The sequence below is a fragment of the Melozone crissalis genome, unplaced genomic scaffold (assembly GCF_028551555.1).
Source record: "Melozone crissalis strain CALT ecotype California unplaced genomic scaffold, PUWL_Pcris_2 ptg000057l_1, whole genome shotgun sequence".
Taxonomy (NCBI): domain Eukaryota; kingdom Metazoa; phylum Chordata; class Aves; order Passeriformes; family Passerellidae; genus Melozone; species Melozone crissalis.
In genome coordinates, this window is record NW_026535835.1 from 7265039 (window position 1) to 7288496 (window position 23458).

A 23458-nucleotide genomic window follows, 5' to 3' on the forward strand; every position below is an offset into this window, starting at 1 on the left:
TCGCTTACGCTGCTGCAAAAAGCAGCACTCTCAGGACAACTTCTCTCCTCTGTCAGTTGCTTTATTTTTTTAATTTTTTTTTTTTTTTTCATGGCATTTTCAGCGCAGTCAGAACTCCTTCCCTCCCACCAGCTCCTACTGGAGCATCTGGAGAGGGCGTTTTCCAAGGAGAACTCCCCTCCCAGCAGGAGCAGCCCGGCAGAGGCAGTCCCAGGGAAATCAGCTGCGCTCTGCCTGTGGTGTTCCCGCTGCCCAATGACAGGAAAAACGGAAAGAAAAGTCATCCCAGGCACTGGAAAAGCTGGGGCTGAGCCCAGCACACAAAGCACAGCCATCAGACAGGAAGAGAGGAGCTCTGGGACAGGGGTTATTGTCCCGGAACAGCAGTGAGGACAGGGCTGCCCCAGGTCACCCCAAACACAGCAAACCCACAATTATTACACTGGGAATCTCCCCCCCCCAGAGAATCAGAGGCCATAAGGAATCCAGGCCTGGATGCTGTTTGCCTTCACAAGGATTTAAAACCACAGAATGGTTTGGGTTGGAAGGGACCTTAATTATCACCTATTTCCAATTCCATCAAGCCCCATCCAACCTGGCTCAGCAGGATTTTATTCCAGATTCCTTAGGAGTCATCCACCACCAAAACACCCATTTTACCTGAAAGTTGTGAGGTCCTTATTATAAAATTACCTGTACTACCAAGGAAAAGCTTTCTAGAGAACACAGTGAAGGCACTGCTGCCCTCAGTCCCCAGCCCTTGCAAACACAAGTTGCACATTTTGCTGTCTCTGAGCTCATCAGTTTTCTCACACAGAATTATTTATGATCACAGCTACACCAAGAGTGTGAAAACCCCACCTCATTTCCCACCCACCTCCTGAGATAAGGACATTCTGACAAAAATACTGCACAGCCTTCATTAGCATTAGGGGAAAGTGAAAGAACAAGAGGACACTGGACACAAGCTGGAAGAAGGGAAATTCCAATGAGTTCTTGAGAAATTTTTTTCCCAATGAGTGTTGTCAAATACTGGAACAGGGGTCCCAAAAATTGTGAAACTCTATCCCTGGAGATATTTAAAACTCAACCAGACAATGCCTGAGTGACTCAATCTAAATTAGTCCTGCCCAGAAGTGAGGTTGGACCAGAGATCTCCACAAGTTCTTTCTTAATAAAATCACTCTATGATTTTATTAATTATTTTGTTCCTCAATGGACTAAGCTGTGGATCCATCCTAAAAGGAGTTATAGGTACTGCAAATAAAGATAGAGATGATGCCACCCTTCAGGTGTTACAGGCAATTCATATTGTGAGCTGACAAGCAGATTCTCTAATCATTGAACATGCAGAGCCATGGAAAGATTCCCAAGCTCAGCTGCTGATGTTTCATGACTGGCACTATCTGCACTCAGCTCTGCTTAAAGGGTTTTTTGTTTGCTTTGTTTTTTCCCTTCTTATCAAAATGCATCCTTCACAAATTCTGCTACAGGAAGGGTAAGGTCAAGTCCTGAAGCAAAAAGATTTAGAGCAAAAAGCTAAAAAGCTTCATCCTGCTCAGAGAGGAGGCTATTTAAAAGCAAACACACACAGCAGATGTTGTCAGTGGTTGGGTGCAGCACTCCCCTCTAATTAGCTCTGCCCAAGGCAGAGATCCCAGAGATCCTGGCTGTGGTGGATGACACAGGCAGAATGTGCCAAGGATTTGGGATGGAGCTTGGCTGCTGGGAGCACTGCAGTGCCACAGCTCCTCTGCCCTCTCAGCCTCCATTTTGAACATTATTTGTGCTTCTTGCACAACTCTGTTTGAAAGGACTTTCACTCCCTCCTTATCTCAGCTGGGTGAATTTTTAACAGCAGCAGCTTCAGGATGTGGCTCAGAGGAGGGTTCAGCTTTGAGCTGGCACTGGAGGAAGTGGACACTGCTCCAAGCCCCTCTCCTGTGCACAGGTGAGATCAGAGGTGATAAAAACTCCATTTCCCAAACTGAGCCACATCAGCCATTAGTGAAACACAGCAGTGAGCCCTGAGCCAGGAGTTTTCCAAGCATAATTAAAGCTGTGGCCTGGCAGCTCTAACTCTGCAGGAGGAAAATGTCAGTGTTCCACCAGCACTCCTCAAACCAAAATAATTGTCACCAAACAGATTCAGTTAAACTCCTGTTACAATTCTTAGTATTAGCAGAGTTATCTTAACACAAACAAGCTCATCTTTTCCTTCCTAACACTTCTCAGATCACATCTCATCACAGAAAATGCCACATAAGAGAAAAGTATACAACACCCCAGCACTTAAAAGTAGATTTTTAAACATATTTCCCTTGGTTTTTTCATGCAGGAGAACCCTTTTATTTATTTATTCACTGAAAAGACCTTTCCTCAAAATGCTTTTTTTCTGTAGCCAAACTACTTCCCACCTTCTGCTGGTGAGGAAAACTCTCCTGCATGTGGATTAACCTAAATTAGGAGGGGAAAAAAAAAAAGTTGGAAAGCAGAGATAATTTTACTTTATAAGATCTTGATCCTGGATTATGAAGGTGATAAAACCAGACTCTTCCTTTCCAGCAGCAGAGCCCAGCCCTTGTCTGTGATTTCTGCTGAGGATGGCTGGCAAGGTCTGGCTCACTCCAACAGGCAACTACAGGCCGAGGGATGAATCAAGTTTTCCAGGCCTCACCAGTTAGAAGTGACTCATTTAAACCCTGGATTAGAGCACTGGGATTGCTCTGCTCGTTGCAGATAAGCAGCTGATTCCCTGAATACAATTTCACATTCAAAGCAAGGGGACTGGAGACCTTTCCTGTCAGCCCTGCTCCGACAGGCTCGCTAAGTTACACCCGCAAGCAGTGGCTCTGCTGAAAAAATAGAGTTTGGTCCCATGAAAACACCACCAGAGTTCCCCTCTGCAGTGCAGATTTCACTGAAAAATATAAATCTGGAGGTATGAGATGCTGCCTTGGGTTTATGCTGTTCAAAAATCAATGTGGATCACATCTATGTTGTTCCAAAAGGTGTCAAGTTCATCGATCAGTGGGTGAGTTCTTTCTGGATTTTTGTAATATTAGTTATTTCTGCCTTGCAAAAGAACTACAGAATAAGACACATTCCATAATTAGAAAGCACTTGGCAAAAATACCATGGGAAAGAAACCACCCTAAACAGGCCAGGAATTTGAGAGCCCTTCCTCTTGCAGGTCAGAGGAACGTCTTAATCAAAAAATAGAAATGTCTTTAACCTGTCACATGTGCCCTGCTGTCCAGATTATCCTGATCTAAAACTGATTAAAATGCCTCACATTCCTAAAACACCCTATAGCAGAAGCTGAAGGTTCTGAGGGACATTTGTCCCACTGCTTAGGAAAAGCACGCTGTGTCCAACAGAGGATGAACATCCGACTGCAGGATAAGGATAAACCAATGCCCTGCCAAAGAGCCAATGCTAAATATTGTAACAGGTTTGATAAAAAGGCAAAACCTCCTCCCTATATTATTAGTTCTGCTAAGAATTGTCTCTTTTCTATCCAGTTTTTAGATTAAAGCATCTCCTCTTCCCCTCTCAAGAGTGCTCCAAACAACTCATCATGAGCAGAGGTTTGAACACAGGACATTGGCCCCTGGAGACACAACATTCCTGCTCAGTTATGAAACTGCACACCTAGAAAGGTTAAACCAAAAGCTTGTTACACTCACTTAAAAGGTGCCTCAAGATGATGAAAGTTCCTTCACTTTACTGCAAACTTCATGACATCACAAGTTGACTGAATTTCCTGACTCTGTGTGAAGGTGTTTGCAAAGTTACAGACAAAACCTTCAAAATAGTGAGGTGTGGCCAAAAGGGTTCAAAAACCTGTCAGAAGACAAAGAATATTTAGATTATTATTTTGGATTCTAATTTATGCTTTGTAATGCCTAAAACTGTCAATACTGGTTTTGTTTGTTTCAAGAAAGCTTTGTCAGTGAGAACAGCAAACTTCTTTTCTTCCCAAGCTCAGTCTTTCACAAATAAATACAAAAAAAAGGAGTATTGTAAAAAATGGAGATGCACACGTCTCCTTGGATTCCTGCACTTTCTGTGCCAGTGCTGTTCCCTGTTTTGATGCCCCTGGTGATGGATTAAAAGGCACATATGACAGGCTTGTATTTAGTTATGGCTCCCGCACACACACAATAATTCTGGGTCTATGACGTGAGCGAAAACAGAAACTGGGTTAATCTAACAAATTAAGATAAATTTTCCTTGTTGTTGCTTTCTGCTGAGGCAGTGAAACAGAAATGGCTGGCTGGCTTTGACAGTGGCCATCAGAACAAAGTCCCACTTTACAGTCACCAGATGCCCTTAATGTGATGCCAGCTTGTCTCATGCCCGTGGCTGCTCCCGCTCACGGCCCTGTCAGGGTTTCCCTGATTTTACAAACACACTCCAATCCCAACAGCAATTGTTGCACTGACTCCAACAGCAAAGTTTAAACCCAGCAGTTAATTCCCTGTGATTGCTCTGACACAATGGTTTGCAGCAGCTCCCCTGCAGTGGCTGTGGCAGGGATGGGGTTTGGAGGGAGCTGGTAACACAAACAGCCTGACTCAGTCCAGCTGATGTGCATTCCTGCCGACTGACTTTCCAAACAGTCACTCCTAGTGGCAGGACCTACAGCTTCCTTTTAAGGGGAAAAAATGTTTTCACAGGAAAAATTAAGTGTTCAAAGCCTGTGCATATCTCTGTGTTTCCAGTGAGTCTCGCCTGTAAAAACACTTCTTGTTGCACGCAGCAGAACAAAAACTTCTCCTTCCTTAATTTAAAGCTGTTCCTCTTTTTTAACACAGCCATTGGCTGTCTGCCCATCCCTGGCACTCTCAGGTGAAATATCCTAGCACACTGCTTTTCACACAAATCAGCACTGAACACAGAGCTGGTTTTCCAAAGGAAGGACTCAATCTGAGTGAGGAAAACACGATGAAAGAGAACAGGGAATGTTCAGGCTGCAGACAAAACTTTCCAGCTCACACTGCTGACTGACAGTTCCTATTCCTTCACTTTTCTTTTCCTGCATTTCTGAAAAGAGGCTCAGTGTTAGAAAGGGCTTCAGGCTGGAAAGCAAATCACAACAAAAACTTCTTGTTCCATCCACTGAGATAAGGAAAGAGTGAGCACTGGTGCTTTGCCTGCAAGTTAGATGAAGGAAACAGGATTTCCCTCTGCTACTCCCTGAGCAAGATCCCAAGGAAATGTTTCTAATAATAGGAAATTACTATATAAGGCCAGATCAGCACTAAACTGTTTGCAGTCTGGAGGAGAAGGATGTACAGGAATCCTGAGGAGGCTGCTCACACATCAGGGCAAGGCAACACACCCAGGGCTCCCCTCCACACAGAGGGACAGAGTTTAACCTGAGCTGAGCAGGGTCCTGTCCTACAGCCCAAAATAGCAACTAAATGGACAAATTAGAGATGCGCTGTCCTTCTGTAATGCCCTTGCTTTTCTCCATGGCAGGAAAAAGACAGAATATACTTTGAAATCTATAAAATAATGCTTGCAAAGCAAAGCTGAGCATGTTTCTGATTGAGAAAAGGCAGGAAAAGACACAGCCATGGCCTAAAACACAACATGGGCAGTGCTGATGCAGTGGGCAGGCTGAGAGCTCCCCTTCCTGCCCTTCCTGGGCTGCAGATCCATGAGCACCAATGTTTTATGAACTGGACAGTCCTTACTCATCTTGGTTTAAACAGAAAAGACATTGGGCACCATTAAAGTTCATTTTTGCAGCACTCCCACAAAATAGCAGGAATTAATGTCCTAGGCCAAGAGTTTCAGCAGCTCCAGGCAGCTGCACGTCCCAGCAGAGCTGCCAGGGATGTGCATCCTTTCCACATCCCTTCAGCAAACACCAAACCTCCAAACCCAGTTAAAGGACACATTTTCCTCCTTCTTATACAAATGGGAGTTACTACAACAACGCTCACAGAGGGTTCCTTTGGGGGTAGTGATAGAGCTGGAAGGTTTCTCTGTGATTCCCATCAAGGGGGATTTTTCCATCTCTGCTTTTTCTATGAGGAAGGCCAGGAGCACCCAGTTTGCCTGCTGAGCAAACACAGCCCCAGAGCTGCCACGGAAACGAGCACAATATAAATTGCCAGACAGATTTATCACCCAGAGTTTTGTTGGTTGTTTTTTTTTTTCCTCCCTGACAGCAAGAGAGGTTTGTGACAAAATGTACAAACAATTCTGTATCTGTAGCCCTGCCACATCCTATGTCTCTTCTCTGCAGAATGACACAACTTCCAGGGGAAAGCAAAGCCAAATCCCAGCCAACATTTTCCTGTCAGCTGGTGAGACCTCCTTGAGCTGCAGGGCTCAGTTTGCCACAGCAAATTAAAAAAAAAAAATAAATTATAACAACCTTAAAAAGAGAGCTTTAAAAAAAACCAATTCAGGCTACCCTTGTGAAAGTCATTGATGAGAGATTAGAGTTTGACAACAAAGTTCTCTCCACATATCAGCATCAGGAGCTTCACAGCCCCCATGAAAACACAGCTGAGATTCCCAATTATTCCCAATCCCCTCTGCTGTCCCTCAGGATTCCTCCAGTGCCACCAGGACCTCAGCAGCTGCCCCTGGTCCCCACAACACCTGGCCAGGACAGGGTGTGCACTCTGAGCCTTCCAGGGCCTGTTCTGGGCCAAGAGGATGTTTCACTTTGGACTTTATCTTTAGGGACATCTTGATTTCTGAGGATTTTTAGACTGACCTTTAATTTTTGTCTTGTTAAATACTTCACATCCTTGACTGCACAGCAAGGGGGAAAATGAGTGCAGGCACCAGGCAGAGCTGGGAAACACAAGTGGTTATGACTCTGAGAGAAAAACAGCTACAAAAAAGCTCTAATTTTAAATGCTCTTATGCCTCTTTTCTCATGTAATACTTGCTCCATAACAATTATAAAGCAATTCAGCAAGATGGCCTCTGCTGCTATGGTTTGTGGTCAGTGGTATCTGAAGTTAAATTTGGAGAAGAACATTTTTGGGAACGAGCTCCCTGTGGATTTAAGTCAGTACAAAGCCTCAGCTGTCAGGCTGGACCCTAACACTGCTGTATTCCCTGTTTATTTTTCATACCAGCTCCAAGGATGCAGGCACTAAGATGTTTGCTCAGTTTCAAAGTCAAGTCCAGGAGAAATAAGATATTTGTCTTGGCTCTAAAAAGTGAGAAGAATCATACCTGTGTATTGACAGGATTCCAAGCCTCCCCTGTGCCCCCAGTGAATGCAAAATTCTTCTCTAAATATAGGAATTATCTGTTTAGAACTGCCAGCACTAAAGCAGAAAGTTTAAGTTGCTTTATTTTCTTTAGTAGGTTAAATCTGAAACTTAAGGAAGGCCACCTGAAAGAGATCATTCTTTATGTGCCAACACTCATCATTTTACACAAAAATCCATTTTACACAAAAATCCATTTTACATACAAATCCAAATAGCAAATTTATCTACTACATCAGACTGTTTTATAGGAAATCACTTCACCTCATGGACCTCTCCTGTCCTTTTCAATTTTAAACGACAACTTTCACCAATGTAGCTTTACATTAAAACAAACCACACCCAAAATCAGATCATTGGTATACTGTGAAAAACAGCTTTAAAAGGAAATGCCTCCCTTCAAAACAGCCAAATGAAATTGTTTCTTTTAAGGCAGCATAGAGCTTTTCTTTTTTATAAAACTTGAATAAAGCTATCGTGGAATTCCTAATTTGTTTTCAAAGCCATGAACTTTTCTGTTATGTGGAGACCGCAGCATAGGTAATATCTAGATTTTATGAGTATATTCAAGCTTCCAAAGAGAGAAGAATAAAGGTCAAATTACTAAAACTTTCCTAAAAAGCACAGGAGAGAGGCTCACATATGGAACATATTTGCCTAAATTTGGATTTTTTTATAAATATTTTGCACATGAGTGATACCCCAACAAATAACTAACCCTACTCCTCTCTACTGTTACTGTAACAGCAAAATCCCTTTCTATGGACAGTTTATAGTAGGATAAAGATGTTTATATCAATGTAATATCTGGGATATTTTTATCATTTGTACCCAAAATATGGGGATATGTTGCTGTGAGCAACATTTTGTATTGGTACAATTGCATTTGCCATAGGTTTGTTCCATGGATTATCCACAGGTTCCTTGGGGAAAAAGCCAAATCAGCAACCTGCGAGTTTTGGGTGATACCTGGGAGTAACAAATTCATATTTTCCTTCTGGGTGTGACCCCCCTTTAAAGCAAACTCTGTAGAAATTCTGTGGCAAACTCCAAGTTCCCAAGTGGAGTTAAGTTCATTGAATGCTTTGGATATTCAAACAAGTGGGGCAGTTTTTTAATTTGATGATTTATAAGTGAAGAGTTTACAGGCACAATTTGTACTTCCACTTCTTTCTTTTTTTTTTTAACTTTTTTTTTTTTTTTCTTTTTCCTCTCTCCTCTGTTTCAAACTGACTTTGTTGGCCTAAGGCAGGCAGTTATTTTGGGGCAGTGCAAAGTTATAAATAAATTCTAATAAAACTATTAGTGACACACATGAGACTGAACTTTTCAAACCCCTCTTTGTAAGGGAACAAAGAGCACTTTACACTGACTGTGATGCCACAAGCCCCCAAAGAAAAGTTTAAGGAAAGGGTTTCAACAACTAGCTCACGAACCCAAAATAAGAATATTGGATGAGCTGCAGAAATTCCAGATTGTGCTGAAAGGAAGGGGCTGAGCAGTCTGCAGAGGGAAGGAGAGGAGCCAGAGGCTGGCAGAGAGCTGAGCACGTGGGCAGATGATGTTGCAGCTGATGTCTGAGCTGCTTCCCTTTGCCCTGCCTGCCCTGCTTCTGCTGAAAAGGAGGGGAAAAGGCAGCAGAGGAAGGGTATTTATTGTGTGAGCTCATCTCCTCTGGCTGCTCTGCCTGTGCCCCAAGGAGTCCCCCCTGTATCACTCATGGAGGATTTAATGCTTTGGTGAATCTTTTCTGTCCCAAAATAGATTTAGCATCACTTAACATCCACAGGGAATGATGAGCTGTCATTGGGATGGCAAAAGTGTTCCAGGCTGCCTGGAAAATACAGCCATCATTTCAGAAGGGTATCCCATGTCCACCTGCATCAGCCTGCACTCCAATTCAGAATATTCTCAATTCAGAACATCGTTTTCCAAGAATTTTAAAACTGACATTCCTATTGGATCAAAACCAATAGGAATGTCAGTTAAACCTTAAATCAATATTTTTTAATGTAAAAAAAGCAGTATGACATTGATGTTAAAAAATAAATAAATTATACCCTGCAACTTAGCCCCCTTTGGATTACAAGCAATATCCCATCTCCAAGGTGGTTTCAACTCTCTCTTAAGGAGAATTACACAGTCCTGCTTTCTGCATTTTCAAAACTTTCTGCATTATCAGAGGCATCAGTTTAATCAGAAACAGAGACACTAAAGAACAATGAAGGAGTCCATCCCTTTGTGGTTCTCAGGAATGTGTGTTGCACATCTGGATAAACATGGGTCTGCAGAGAATGGAAACATTCATTCCCCAGCTGTGGTTGGGTCCAAACCCTTTTCCTTTCTCTGTCTGATTTACTCCTAATCCTGCATTTGGTGGCTGCAAAACTCCACAAACCCTGCTGAGACTGACACAACAGGCCCAGGAATCCTCCTCATGACCCTTTACACCTATTTTCTAAACAAAACCTTCTCCTGGGCTGTGAGCTCCAGCTGAAAGGAGAGATCCTGAAGGAATTGACAGTTGTGACATTAACAGAAATGCCAACTGTCCCACGGCATCTTGTTCTCCAGCAGGAGATGAGGGCTGGCACTCCTAAGAGAAAGCAAAGGGATGGACTTTTGCATTCCCTGTTTGTTTTTCATACCAAGCCCAAGGATGCACGCACTAAGTTGTTTGCTCATTTTCAAAGTCAAGTCTAGGAGAAATAAGAGATTTGTCTTGGCTCTAAAAAGTGAGAAGAATCAGAGGTATGAGACTGAGAAACTGAGAGCAGAGTTCACCATCCTGCTAGAAATCCTGGATTTGGAGATCTCATGGAAATTGGGTGTATTTAGATCTTTTGTTCTGATGCTGTGTGGGAAAACCCCACAGTCCATGGCAGCCAGGAGCACAAGAGGAACTGTCTGAACCATCCCACTGGGAAGGAAACACATTTTCCCCTCTGATTTGACAGGTACAGATCCTCTGGACACATCAAGGACTTCCCCTTGGGGAGGTGCTGCAGCACCATGAGGGAATCTGAGCTCTAACCTGACAGAAGGATCCAAGACTCTCCAAAATAGATATTTCACATAGAAAAGTCAACATTTGTTATCAAACCCCATCATGAAAGAAATACGTATAAACCACAGGCAGCAGCTTTGGTTCATTACCTTAAATTTTCTGTTTTACCAGCTCTGCTAAAGCCAGGGCAGCAGCATCTGCTGTCACAGCAACAACAGCAGCCCAGCCCTCATCACTCCAACAATGAGAGCAGGCTGCAAAAAGCTGAGAGCTGATACAAAATGCAGGGCAAGCCCTAAATTAACCCTGCCTTGCCAAGGCCAGTGCTCTGCCCTCAGCCTCAGTGGTGTTGGAGTGCACCTGTGGCAGGAAGAAAGGTCAAGCTCTTTTATATCACCTAAAGGAAAGCATCAATATTTGAGGGTTCGTTTCAGGAGCTGTTGTTTGCATGGCTGAAGTAGAAAAACAGAGGCACAGGGAAGTTCATCACTGTAAATTATTGATCTGCTGCTTTCTAGACACTGAAACTGGTAATTAAACAAATGGTAAAAAGATACTTCATCAATTATAGAGGTGCCACTTTAAATTACACTTGCTCCAGGATGAATAAAACACAGAGGTTAAATGCTTTGGGTATTTCATGCCTGCTTCTTGTTCAAAATCCTCACTGCACCAATGATTCTAATTCTCATATCCTGCTGCTCCAGAGTTGTATGCTCTGTGTTGAGCTTCACAGAGGGAAATTAGAGCTTTTGTTTTACAAGTTTTAGTTCACACAATGTCCAGGAAGCACAGTGCCATGGTCAGGAAAGAGCATTTGGAGCAGATATCATTGGGATTCCCTTTCTGCTCAGCAGGGTTGGTTATATGGCCACAAGTCAAAGCCCTGTCGTTACAGCCCTCCCTCAAAATCAGACAAAAAAAAAAAAAAAAAAAAAAAAAAAAAAAAAAAAAAAGAGAGTTTTGTCTGCTAGCAGCCACTTGTGCAATCTGTGAAGCACTGGGCAGACATTTGACACTGGCCTGATGGTTTTTAGAAGCTAAAGCAAGCACACACACCCTCTCCAACCTAAAATAACACCAGCAAGCTACTTGTGAAGCAATATGGTGATGACATCAAAGATGCCCTTTTAAGCAGAAATCATGACACAATCATGATGATGACTCAAATTTGATTTATGATAAATTTTTATATGAGGGTGCACACCTTGCTGCATCAGCTTAAGGTTATTCATTCCACATGTTAAATATATGAATGTAAAAGTACACTTGCTCTAATACTGATTTTGAAACAAACAGCAATCAAAGAACAGCTTGGCTATCTTGTTCTGGCATGGGTTCTCTAGAACTATTATTACATCTTAAATAGATTTCACCCAGGGAAAGCATTTAGTGAAGGCTGAGTTCATCCATTGATTGAGATATGGAATATGAATATTCCAGGTTCAAGGCTGCAAATGCAGCAGAAGCAGCTGCCTTAAAGGCACATGCAAAACAACCCTAACAGGTGGACACAGCTGGCATCCCTCATGGAGCAGGGAAACAGCAGCTGCTGCTGGGGCCAGAACAATCCTGGAAGTCAAAGAGCTCATCATGGAGCAGAGGGGCAGGAGTGAAGGTGGGAGCTCAGAGAGGAAAGAGAGGCTGAGGTGGAGAACTATCAGAACATGGTGTGGAAGCTGGAGGTGATGGAAAGCTGCAGCTTTCAGCTGATGGAAACAGCCCCAGTGGGAGATGGAGGTTGGGCTGTAGGATTGTTGTGGAGGAAAGAACATCAGTGCTTGGTAGGGGGACAGGAGAATCAAAGGCTGAGCTGACTCTTCCTACTGCTCCTCAGATAATGAGGCTGAAACACAAGGAGAGCCAGCTCTGCCACAGGCCTGGTGCCAAGTGCTTTGTGAAGTGCTCCTTGCCTGCTCTGAGGAGAGTTACACAAGGTAAGGCTTTATTCACAAGTGCCTGATGGATCCTGTGTGTGCAGCAGCTCCTACCAGCAGAGCAGTGTTTGTGGGAAATGTTAGCAAGAGTGTCTAAGAGAGATAAAGCCTTTGAGCTGCAGATGAAGCTGCCAGCCCTCATTTCCAGCTTGTCAGAGCAAGTCCTCCTTGAAGTCAGCGGGCTGGAATGAAGAGAATCTGGCACTTGTGCTGGATGTATGGCTCAGGCAGGCGGGGCGGAGCTGCCTTTAATCAGACTTTCCACAGAGCAGCGGCAGAGGGAGTGGCCGGGGCACTCAGTGATGGGCGTTATTGCTGCCCATCCACGAATTCCTCCCCTCCGACTTCAGATTTCAAGCCTGACCTCCTTTCCTGCTTCCACCAGCCCTAGAGCTGGAGGGGAAGGGTCACACAGGACTGGAATCCGAGAGCCCTTCACATTCTCAGGATTGCTGGGCTGTGTGAGAGGCAGCACACACTTGTCTGGTGAGCGGACAAATTCCACAACAGCTGAGGGCTCCCAGGAGTGCCTGCATGCAGGTACCTGCAGGGCTGAACCCCCCTATGCCAAAATTCACTTCTCCAAATGCTAACCCACTCCAGCTCACAGCTGATTGTGAAGCCTCTTCACCCATAGTGCATCAAAAAGGAGCAAAACTCCAAAACATTTTAATCCAGCTGCCTACTGCAGCATCAAGAATTCCAGTGCAAACCACTCTGGGTTGTTTTCTACCCTCACAATGAGCCTACAGTCCACTGCATCACACAGAGTTCCAATTCCATCTAGAAATAGCCTCTTGAGGTCTCTGTTGCAGGATGACATTCTTAAATTTTGTTTCCTTGTGTGCCACTGCTGGTGGTGACAGCAAGAAATTGCAGGAACCTGCATGAATGCCCGGGGTGGGCACAGAGCCACATCCAACCTCTGGCATGGAAGGTTTTGGCAGCAGAATTAATTCCCTGTCCTCTCCCCTTTCTGCCTGTGTCTCTCATGGCATGCTCAGATACCACAACAGAGTAACCTTGTTCTGCTACCCACCACAAATGCCTTGTCAGAGTCCCACAGGGATCAAAGGTTCCTTGGATCTTTACACCTGGTGAAAAGCAGGGCAAAAGTGGGAATCTGTGCATCCTCATCTGGGTAAGGTATTGCCCATCCTCACCCTCGGTGCACTGGCTCTCCCAAACTCCATCCATGGAAAAAACAATGCCCTGGGAAGGGAAGGGAGCAAAATATTCCAGATACCAGTGCCCAACTGGACCCCTGTGCCTTGGGCTCCTCTCCCTGTGTGGTGGTGTTCACAGGGGTCTGAGGATGAGGGAAGAGATGAGGATCTGACTCCATGTTTCAGAAGGCTTGATTAATTATTTTATGATATATATTATATTAAAACTATACTAAAAGAATAGAAGAAAGGATTTCTTCAGAAGGTTAGCTAAGAATAGAATAATAAGGAATGATAACAAAGGTTTGTGGCTCGGACTTTCTGACTAAGCCAGCTTACTTTGATTGGCCATTAATTAGAAACAACCAACATGAGCCAATCAGAGATGCACCTGTTGCATTCCACAGCAGCAGATAATCAATGTTTACATTTTGTTCCTGAGGCCTCCCAGCTTCTCAGGAGGAAAAATCCTAAGGAAAGGATTTTTCATAAAGGATGTCTGCAACATCCCTGTTTTGGATGCCAGCCACTCTAAGGATGCTTTGGCAAGAGGCACAACAGACAGCAGCTTTTCCTGGCTCTGTGTCCAAGTGTGTGCAGCCTGGAAGGATTTATCAGTGCCTCTCTGATCTGAATGCACATTACAGGGCACCAGCAGTGCAGGACGCAGGGGCAGGTGCTCCTGCACTGCTCAGGAGCTGGGGCTGTGGCAGCTTGGGAATGCTCATTATGAGCAGTGGAGTGGAGATTGCCTGTTCTGTTTGTAAACCTTGATAAAGGCAACATTTAGAAAGCAACTAATTACCATTTATGTCCCAAACAGCTGGCCTAGCTCCACATCCACATGCTGGGAGGTTTTGGTGCCAATCAGCCCACACATCAGAGCACAAAAGTGCCCCAGTGTGACTGCAGAACCTTCGAGCAAACAAACTAAACTTCTCACTAGCACTGACTTCAAGGATCCAAACACAGCAGCGTAAGAATAGAACAGCCACACAAGACATCATTCCCACATCATTACACTACAGACACTTGTCCAAGGTGAAAAGGGCACAGAAAATGTCCTCTGAGGTGCCAAAGGGCAGTCCCAGGCTGCTGGCAGCTGATGTTACTGTGACACAGCCTCTGTCCCAGCTGTGCCTGTCCTGGCCCTCTCCCCCTCTGGATGGGACCAAGATCCATTCAGCTCTGAGCAGACACTTCAGGGAACTGAACAAACAGAAAACGCTGTTTTTGTCATCATTGCTCTCCCAGCTTTGTTTCAAAGGGTTAATCAAAGGGTCACATAGATGCAAGGACAAGGCAGGGAGTGGAGAACTACAGTGAAACCAATTTAAATTGGTTCAGTGAAAGGTGGAACAAGATGATCTTTAAGTCCCTTCCAACCCAGACCATCCTATGATTCTAAACAGAACTGATATCAAGATAAGCTTATCTTAGATACAAAAGAAAGGGCATTTCATGGAAGTGACATGGATGAAGCTCCAAGACTCCCTGGCTGCTTGCACATCCCCTCCCCTGTGCACACCCTCATGCCTTGAGCACTGGAATCCTGGAGAAGTGACACAAGGACAGAATCACCCCCAGCAGCCCTGGGGACAAGGCCAGGAATGTCACCAGGGGTGCAGCCTGTCAGGAGCAGGGAGCAGCACCATAAATCACCTAACCTGACACACGGGAATCCTGTCCCAGCACTGCTCTGCTACTCCAAAAAAATGCAAAAACTGACACTTTTGGCCTTAGAAATGAGGGCTGATGCTGGTGGGGTTTGGTTGCCAGCACAAGGAGAGGAGCAGCTCACTGCACACACTCATCACTGAGCCATTTATTGACCCAAATGAACCTCCCCATCCTCTATCAATCCAGAAATGTCAATCCAGCCCACACTAAACACTGATTGATTTTCTACTCTAACGAGCACCGTGTCACATTTGTGTTAACTACTCATCAGTTCAGATAAGTGGTTTGCAATTAAGATAATTTGAGACCAGTACAAGTGTGGCCTGAAAAGCACTTTCAAGACTTCAGCACAGAGAAATTCACTGCTCAAAACAGACAGCCAGGTACCAAGCTGACAGCTACACTAGAATTTACCTTTCCAAACAAAAAAATTTTGTCACAACCTAATTTTTCCTAGGAAGGCAATAACTGGCTTGTACAAATATTTCTTCCCAGATGTGAACACTCACCCTGCAGCAACACTGATTTCTGATTTCCTTCCTCTCAGGTGACACCACAATCCTTTCACAGGTGCTCCCTTATTCTGATGGCAGGCAGGCAGCATTCCAGCAAAAAGCTGCACTCAGAGACAAACAGCCAACTTGACTGAAGCCTCCAGAGAAAAATAAACAGTTACAGGAGAGCAGCTCTGAGTTCCATGGCCGTGAGCCTGGACATAGCTCACATTCTCATCCTACACAGAGCCACTCTGTGGAATTTTCCTCCCAGTGCAAGTGGTTTGGACACCAGCAGCTGCCAGTTCAACACATTCAGGTTACAGTTGGAACTCCCCTGTCCCCACCTAGATCCGGAAGCTTCAGAGCAGACACTTGGCAACCACCCAGGTTTCAGTTTGAAGAGACACAGAGATCAAACAGCCTCCTGCACAACACAAGGGTTTTTTTGCATAGAGAACACCACATCTCTTGCAACATTTCCTCTTCACATGGAGCCCTCATGACCAGTGTGCCAGAGCAGCAGGGAAGTCCTCAGTCCCTCCCAGCACTCACTACCTGCCAGGCTGCCAGCACCAGCCATGCCCTGCTTTTCTCTCCAGGAAGTGCAGCTCATCTCTCTTTTTACTCTCCTTTCCTTTCTGCTTCTTCCTTGTATCAAGCCACAAATACCTCAAATCAGATTAGTTTATATTTTAATCAAATAATGTCTGAAAGCTTTACCCTAATATGTAAATGGCTCATAACCATCAGCTCTTGTATTCTTTAATTATATCAGGCAAAGAGAAAAGACACTGTGCTTCTTCATTATGTTGTTTTTCTTAAAAGTTCTAAGGGACTTAAACACACTTGGTTTGGAAATACCTCTTGCATAAATTATCCCAAATTCCTTCTAGCTTTCTCAAATCCCTGCAAAAGCAGTCAGTGCTGTTTCTTCTGTGGGTTTAGGGGACATCTCTGGTGATCTTAAAGGAAAATATTTTAAGGTATTGAACTGTCAGGCAGCACTACAGCTCACCTGCACTATTTTTACAATCAAGACTCAAACAATTTACAGACCTGTTTTCGGCTGGAAACCAAATTTTTAAGTGCTGAAACTAAGCTCCAACTGAAGCAATACAAGAGCCAGGACAATGGGCATTTGTCCCCAAGTTATTCCATGAAGCTGAGCTTTAACTTCCTTCAGCTGAATAGTCTGAGAGTCCCCTTCTTCAGGAGGATGTGGAGGCCAACAGAGCAAAATGAGATTGATCAGAACTCTGATATGGGCTCATTTTGGCCTCACTACCTTTTCTGCCTCCCACACATCTTTATCTCCATCTAACTTTTCCAGCCTCCACTTTTTGGCCTCTACTTTCCTTGCTGACCTCCCACAACATTTTGGCTTCCCACTCCTTTTCAGTTTCTGCTTTTTCTATTGGTCTCCCACCCTCTCTCAGCCTCCACTTTTCCTTCTGTGTTTTCAGCCTCTGGTTTTCTCTTAGACCAGCACAGAATATTCAAACCCCCTCAAGGTTTATAAACTCCCTTTCCAAACAACCAAGTTTCACCTAGATATGTCCATCCACACTTTTTCTACACCTCAGCTGATCAGAAATAATCCATGTCCATCCTGACACCTTGCAGTCAGAGCTTGGGTTTATACTCAAGGAAACCTGGTGGTTCTCTCAGTAATTCCAAGCCTGCCAGGATTTCACAGCACTGTACAGTTGTTTTAATGGATTTATAAAGTAAAACATGAGAATTTCTGGGATGGTAAAAGTTGATGTTCTAAGCTTTGCTGATAGCTCCATATATTGCTGTTCCCAGGTCCTGTCCATCAGATTCCTGGACAGATGATCAGCAAAATTAAATATAATCTGCATTCCCATAGAGTGCTATGGTTGGGCACACACAAAAACACACTCTGTACTTTTCTGCAGAACTTGCTTTTGATCCTCTCCCTCACTTATAAGAGCAAACAAATCCATGCACAAATAAAATGAGGATTTTGCAAGTCACATATTCTGTATTCACCTTAATTATGACACAAAGGTTTTCCTTTCTGTTTTCCAACAAAATTGTGTCCAAAAAAACTTGTAATTTTGGGAAAAATAAAAAATAACCTTTTTGAATACAGTATTTAAAATGAAGCACTTGGTTTACTAGAGAAATGTGATGGGTGCTCTGCTGGTTGTTTATTCAGAACCCCAAAACCAACCAGGGACACAAACCCTGACTGTTGTTAAAACCTTTTCAGGTGTAATGGGTGGGGAGGGAAGTTTCCTGTAACATCTGTGAGAAAATCCCATGCTAACACAGAGCAGCAGACCATGAGTCAGGAGAAGGCAGAAAAGCTCACAAATGAACCCCAGTGCTCACTCAAAGGAGGCAAAAGAAACATCTGCCTTTCTGTCTGAGTTCCAGTTCTGTCAGAGAGAGAATTCCTGCCTTCCTGGTGCAAAGGTGTGGCTTTCCCTCCCAAGAAGAACAAGAGGCAATTTCAAACAGACTCCAGAAGTCCTAAGAGTGGAGAACAACCTGTTATTTAAAATAACAAGGTGTGTGGACACAGAACAAGGCTTCCTGGTCTCTAATTTGGAGATTCAATAAAACTCTAGAGAAGCCCAACACTAATTTGTGCAATAATCTTCCCACCACACCATTGGACTCACCAGCTTTTACTGCAGATCAAAACCTGAGCTGCAGCAGCAGCATTTGTAATGCAGTGCTGTGTGATGTTGCAAACATGCACCAGGTTTTGTTTTTTTCCAAAATGTTGGTTATAGTGTGCAGCCTTGTAAAGCACAGAACTGCATATTTTAGTTATTAAACTTCACAAACAAGTCTGGCTGTTGAAAGTCATTTCCCTGAGTAAACAATGACTCAGTGTGGGCTGTATAATGTACAAGTTATTAGTTACTGTTAGTGAGTTTAAAAAAACTCAACTCTATACAAAGGCCTGCTTCAGAATGGAAAATAGTTTTCCTCCTACTTCCATAGTCCCAGTTATATTGTTTCAGTGGAATTTAATTTTCTAAAAAGCTAAACAGATCACTATCTCTTCATTATATAATTGGACATTGACTTAACTGGACCCTTCAGCCATGAACAATATGTGCAGTGTGAAAGCTGAGTTTACCTTTTTTTTCTGTTCTCAGTTGGTCATTATAATGCTGAAATAAAGCTGATTCTTTCCTGGATAGGAATAGCCCATCTAGCCCAGGCATCAGGTGACAATGAAAACAGACATAAAGACAGCCATAAAATATTGAGGATACGGTAATGAAGAAAAATGCAATTGCAAGCTCAATAAAATCCTCAGACAAACACTGCTCCCTAGTTGAATTACAGCTCCTTCCATAATCCCCCTCTTCATTAGCAAAATGGCCAAACACACCTGGTGATTGTCAGCTGGCAGAAGGCACCAGGACCACTCTGCCTAATGAAACTCAGCTGCTGAGGCACCAAGGAGGTTTCCCTGCAGCCTCCAAGCCCCTGCAAAGGCTGCTTTCCTGTCCCAGGGTAGGAGCACATCTCTGTGTTAGCTTTTGGAAGGGGGAAATCTCTGGTCAGATTAAAAGGAAATAAGGAGTCAGATCACAGAAAATCCTGAGCTGGAGAGCCCACAAGGATCATCTATTCCAACTCCTGGCCCTGCACAGAGACCCAAACAATCCCACCCTGAGCATCCCTGGGAGTGCTGTCCAAACTCTCCTGGAGCTCTGGCAGCCTTGGGGCTGTGCCCATTCCCTGGGGAGCCTGGGCAGTGCCCAGCACCCTCTGGGGAAGAACCTTTCCCTAAAATCCAACCCAAACCTGCCCTGGCACAGCTCCAGCTGCTCCCTCCTCCTGTCACAGGGCAGAGGTTGGTGCTGCCCCTCCTGAGGAAGCTGCAGCCCCCAGTGAGGTCTGACCTCACTCTCCTCTTCTCCAGGCTGCACAAACCAAGTGACCTCAGCTGTTCTTTACAGGACTTCCCCTCTAGACCTTTCATCATCATTACAGCAAACTCTGTGGTGAAATTTTACTAGAAAAGTGCCTTCAAAAGAAATCACCAAAATAAATGTCAAGGCACAACAGCTCTAGCTTGCAGAGCCCAGCCTGCAGGCTGAGTGCCATCACAGCTGTGTCACAGAGCACTTTTTAGTCATTCATGGACTCTCCATTTCCTGGCAAATATCACAACACATTTTGACACGACATTCCTCAGCACCAACAATGACACTGCCCATTCAGTGACAGAGCTTTCAGTGGCTGCAGCCTGCTGTACCTCCCAGCCCTGGGACCTCACTGCCCACAGGGCAAACACTCCAAAGGTGCTGCCAAAATGTCAAATTCTACATCCAGTTATTATCAGCTGCTGAACAGAATCACAGGAAGGGTGGTGGCCAGGCTGGCCCAAGGTCACTGTGCTGGTTAAAGGACTGAGAGTGTCCCAGGAAAGCTGGACATTGGCACCTGACCAAATGATTTCCTAAAGAAAAAAGCTGCCAGGGAGAGCTACCCATGCATGCATGAATGCCACAGGAGTTCTAAATACTAACCTTTACTGCCTTCCAGTACAGGAATTTAATACAGAACAGACTACACTGGAGATATATAGCAACAGAAAAGGTACTGGCCCTGCTGCTCCTTGCTGTATTTAAATGTTTAAATATTTAAATAAGGCAGGGCAGGGCTGTAAGGAACACTTCCACCCCCACAGAACATGACTCAGTTGCAACAAATTACTTGAGATTTGTCCACTCCAAACCTTCTGCCTTAATAAGCCTTGTTAGCCTTTCACACTGACTTGTGCTGCCTGCTTCCATTTTTATTAATGTTTTCTGGAAAGCGCTGGCCACCCACCCCACCAATACATCAACCAGAAATATGCAGAGGAGGGCACAAAACACAGAGCAGGATATTTTCCAGCAGAGAGATCCCTGAATCCAGGTACAGAGAGGCACAGCACAAGTGGCTCCCTCCAGGCAGAAAAAGAACCGTGCTACAATCTCAGAGGAAGACAAGGCATGCAAACCTCACCCACCAGAGCTGACAGCAAGGTTGGATGGATGGTTTCTGGAGAAGCCAGGGATAGCAATCCTAGGCAGAGCCAACCACATCACTCAGAAGCTGGCTGCACAGCAGCAAAGCAGTGTTTAACACAGGAAAAGCCCTGACAGGAGACACACACGTGCCATAATTGCCATCACTTCATGCCAGCACAAAGGGCACACCTGAGCCCAGCCCTCCCTGCCTCTGTGCAGATGTTGCTGTGCTCACACAGAGAGCTGGGCTGGGGAACTGCTCCTCACAAATCCCCTGTTTGTTTGTTTGGCTGCTCAGTTCTGATTTGGATCAGCTCTCAGCAGTTAACCACCTCTGGCTGCCACTGCCAGAGGTAACCCAAAGCACAACACAGATGGTTTTCCCCACCACACAAATCAGCCTTTCTGAATGGCTCTTCAGCCTGTGTGAAAGCACAAGTGATTGAGTTACCCCTCTCACAAAGGGCTGTGGCACACAGCAGCCCTGGGGAAATCTCTACTTTGAGTTCTCTCCACCTCCTTTTCTGCAGCACCTGTAACACTCCAGCTTCTCCCAAACACACTCCTGTCCTCCAGAAGGCACAGCTGGTTACCTGAGAACAGTGCTCACTCATCAGCCCTTTGAACTGGGGGGCAAAGTGCTGCAGCCAGTGCTCCTCAATATTTTCCATGCTGGAAGCATTCACAGCTGCCAGGTAAGGGGCACTGGGAGCTGGGTTTAGGCACTGCCCTGGGACTGTGGCAGCTGCTGCAGTTTGTTTTTCCTGCACTTGGAGCAGACTGTTCCTTTGGACAGGGGGAGAGGAATTTGTCCTGTTCCTAGAAAGCATGTGGTTCCTAATGCAGTAATGAGCAACATGACACTACAAACAGAAAAATCTCAGATATCTGAACAAGACTAAGACTATCTTAGCTTTGTATATATCTGAACAAGACTAAGACTCTCTTAGCTTTGCATAAAGGCATCCATAGAGTTTGAGCTTATGCATAAAAAGAAACACTATATTTAATGTTATAAAGCATTCTTAGCCCCCAGTTTCTTACTGGCCTTCCTCCAGTGGGGTTAGATCAAATAAAAAAATAAAAATGGCTTGACTAATTTTGTCAGGATCTATGCAAGTTCTCTTACAGTTGTTATAAATCCTGAAGATGTACTGTAAATCACAAGTTTCTTCATTATTAATTATGCAGGAGAGAACAGAAATTACACACTGTGGATACTGACTCACATGGGATCTCTCACTCCTTAGTGTGTTATGATTCACACCTTTTTTTTTTAATATTTAAAAATAAATCTATCCTTTGTACGATGATAAATTAGAACATGTGTTCAGTGTAGCACTCCATTGGTCCCTGCCAGGCAGAACACAAAATTCATATTTACACAGCCCCTCCCTAGAACACAGGATTATATCCACTATCAAAACTAAAACCCCTGAAGTGTTATGACAGTGGTTGCCATATCAGGGCCTACTGTGAAAATTAAGAACTCATCAGTTCCATAAGCCTTAGGCAGTTTCTAAAAGTTTTGAAAAGGTGCTGACAACTGGCAATTGTCTATTGCTCCAAAAGGGGATGAAAGAAAAATGCCTTTCTTTCCAAGTACTCTAAGATGTGGTTCTGTTTTCATGGCTTGTCCCACCAACCAAGCAAATTTTCTCATTTGTCACTTTAAAAAACTAAGCAGCTGCCCTCCACAAGTAGTTCTGGAGGAGCCTTCCCCCCCCAGGCAACTGTCAGAGAGAGATTAAATACCAGAATAATCTCTGTATTGTATCTCAGAACCACTTTTCCTCTGCAATCCTCCCAACGACAAGAATGCAGCTCAAGCCAGCTTACTTGGAAAATTCAAGTTACTAGAATGAGTTGCTCATTCAGGCAGAGTCAGATTCCTCCCATGAGTCACTGTCACTTAAAACAATTAACTCCAGGTATATTAGAACTGGGGAAAACCAGCATGGAAAGCAGCACTAGAGATAGAGACCCTGAGCCTCAGTGGGGACGCAGACCTGGGGTCTAAATTGAGAAGTTAAGGAGTTTGACCATCTCCACCTGTGACAGAGGGCTAAATAGAGAGGACACTTCCCCATGAAGTGCTTTGAGACACCTGTGCAAGCACTGGCAAAGAAGGAAGAATTCCTTCAATGCGAACAGTCAGCGCTGTGCCCAGCAGGGTGGATCACACCCAGGAGCTGTAACGCAAGTTCGGGATGTACGGGAAGCCTGTCTTGACAAGGGCAAGCCGAGCCGCCCGGAGCCCCGGCCGTGTCACGGCCACGTCTGAGCCCCGCCCTGCCCTGCCCCGGCTCCGCTGCGGCTCGGGATGCGCGCACGGAAGCGTTACCGGAGTGCACCGGGAGCCGGGCAGCGAGAGACTGCTGCGGGCAGCCGGAGCCACGCCGTGCCGCCAGCGGCATGCCGGCTGCTCTACCCCGGTCATTTGCTCCTTCCGCGCAGAACGCTCCGAGTTTCCGGGAAGGTTCGGCGGCTGCGGGGAACGGCCGAGCCGCGGCTGCCCCCGCGCCGCCCCGCGCGCCCCGCGGCCACCATGTGCCCGAGCGCCGGTACCGCCGGCCGGCCGGGCGGGACGGACACACCGCGCACACCGACGGACAGACCGACGGACAGAGCGCCCGCTCGGCCCCCCCGGCCCCGCTCACCTGCGCTCGGTGGTGCCCCGGGACGCGCGGCTCGGGGCCCTGCGGCGGCTCCGGGAGCGCCTCGGCGCCGACTGCCCGCGGGAGCCCGCGGCGCGCCGCTAGTGAGCATGTCCGAGCGCCGGGCATGCGGGCTGGGCTGGGCTGGGGCCGCCGCTCCGCCCTCACCTGCACCGGCCCCGAGCTCCTCCGCCGCCGCCCCGCCTCGCCCCCCGGGCCGCCCCGCGATCCTCACGGTGTCCGCGGCGGCGGCAG

At 45.4% G+C, this 23458-nt stretch overlaps 1 protein-coding gene across 1 annotated transcript in view; it reads right to left on the minus strand.

Moving 5' to 3' along the window:
- Positions 1-23244, minus strand: part of MYO1C (myosin IC) — a 49059-nt gene extending 25815 nt beyond the window's left edge. The window contains exon 1 of the mRNA XM_054287474.1: positions 23207-23244. The gene's annotated coding sequence lies outside the window, so the exon portion shown is untranslated. The remainder of the gene's footprint in view (positions 1-23206) is intronic.
- Positions 23245-23458: the final 214 nt, after the last annotated feature.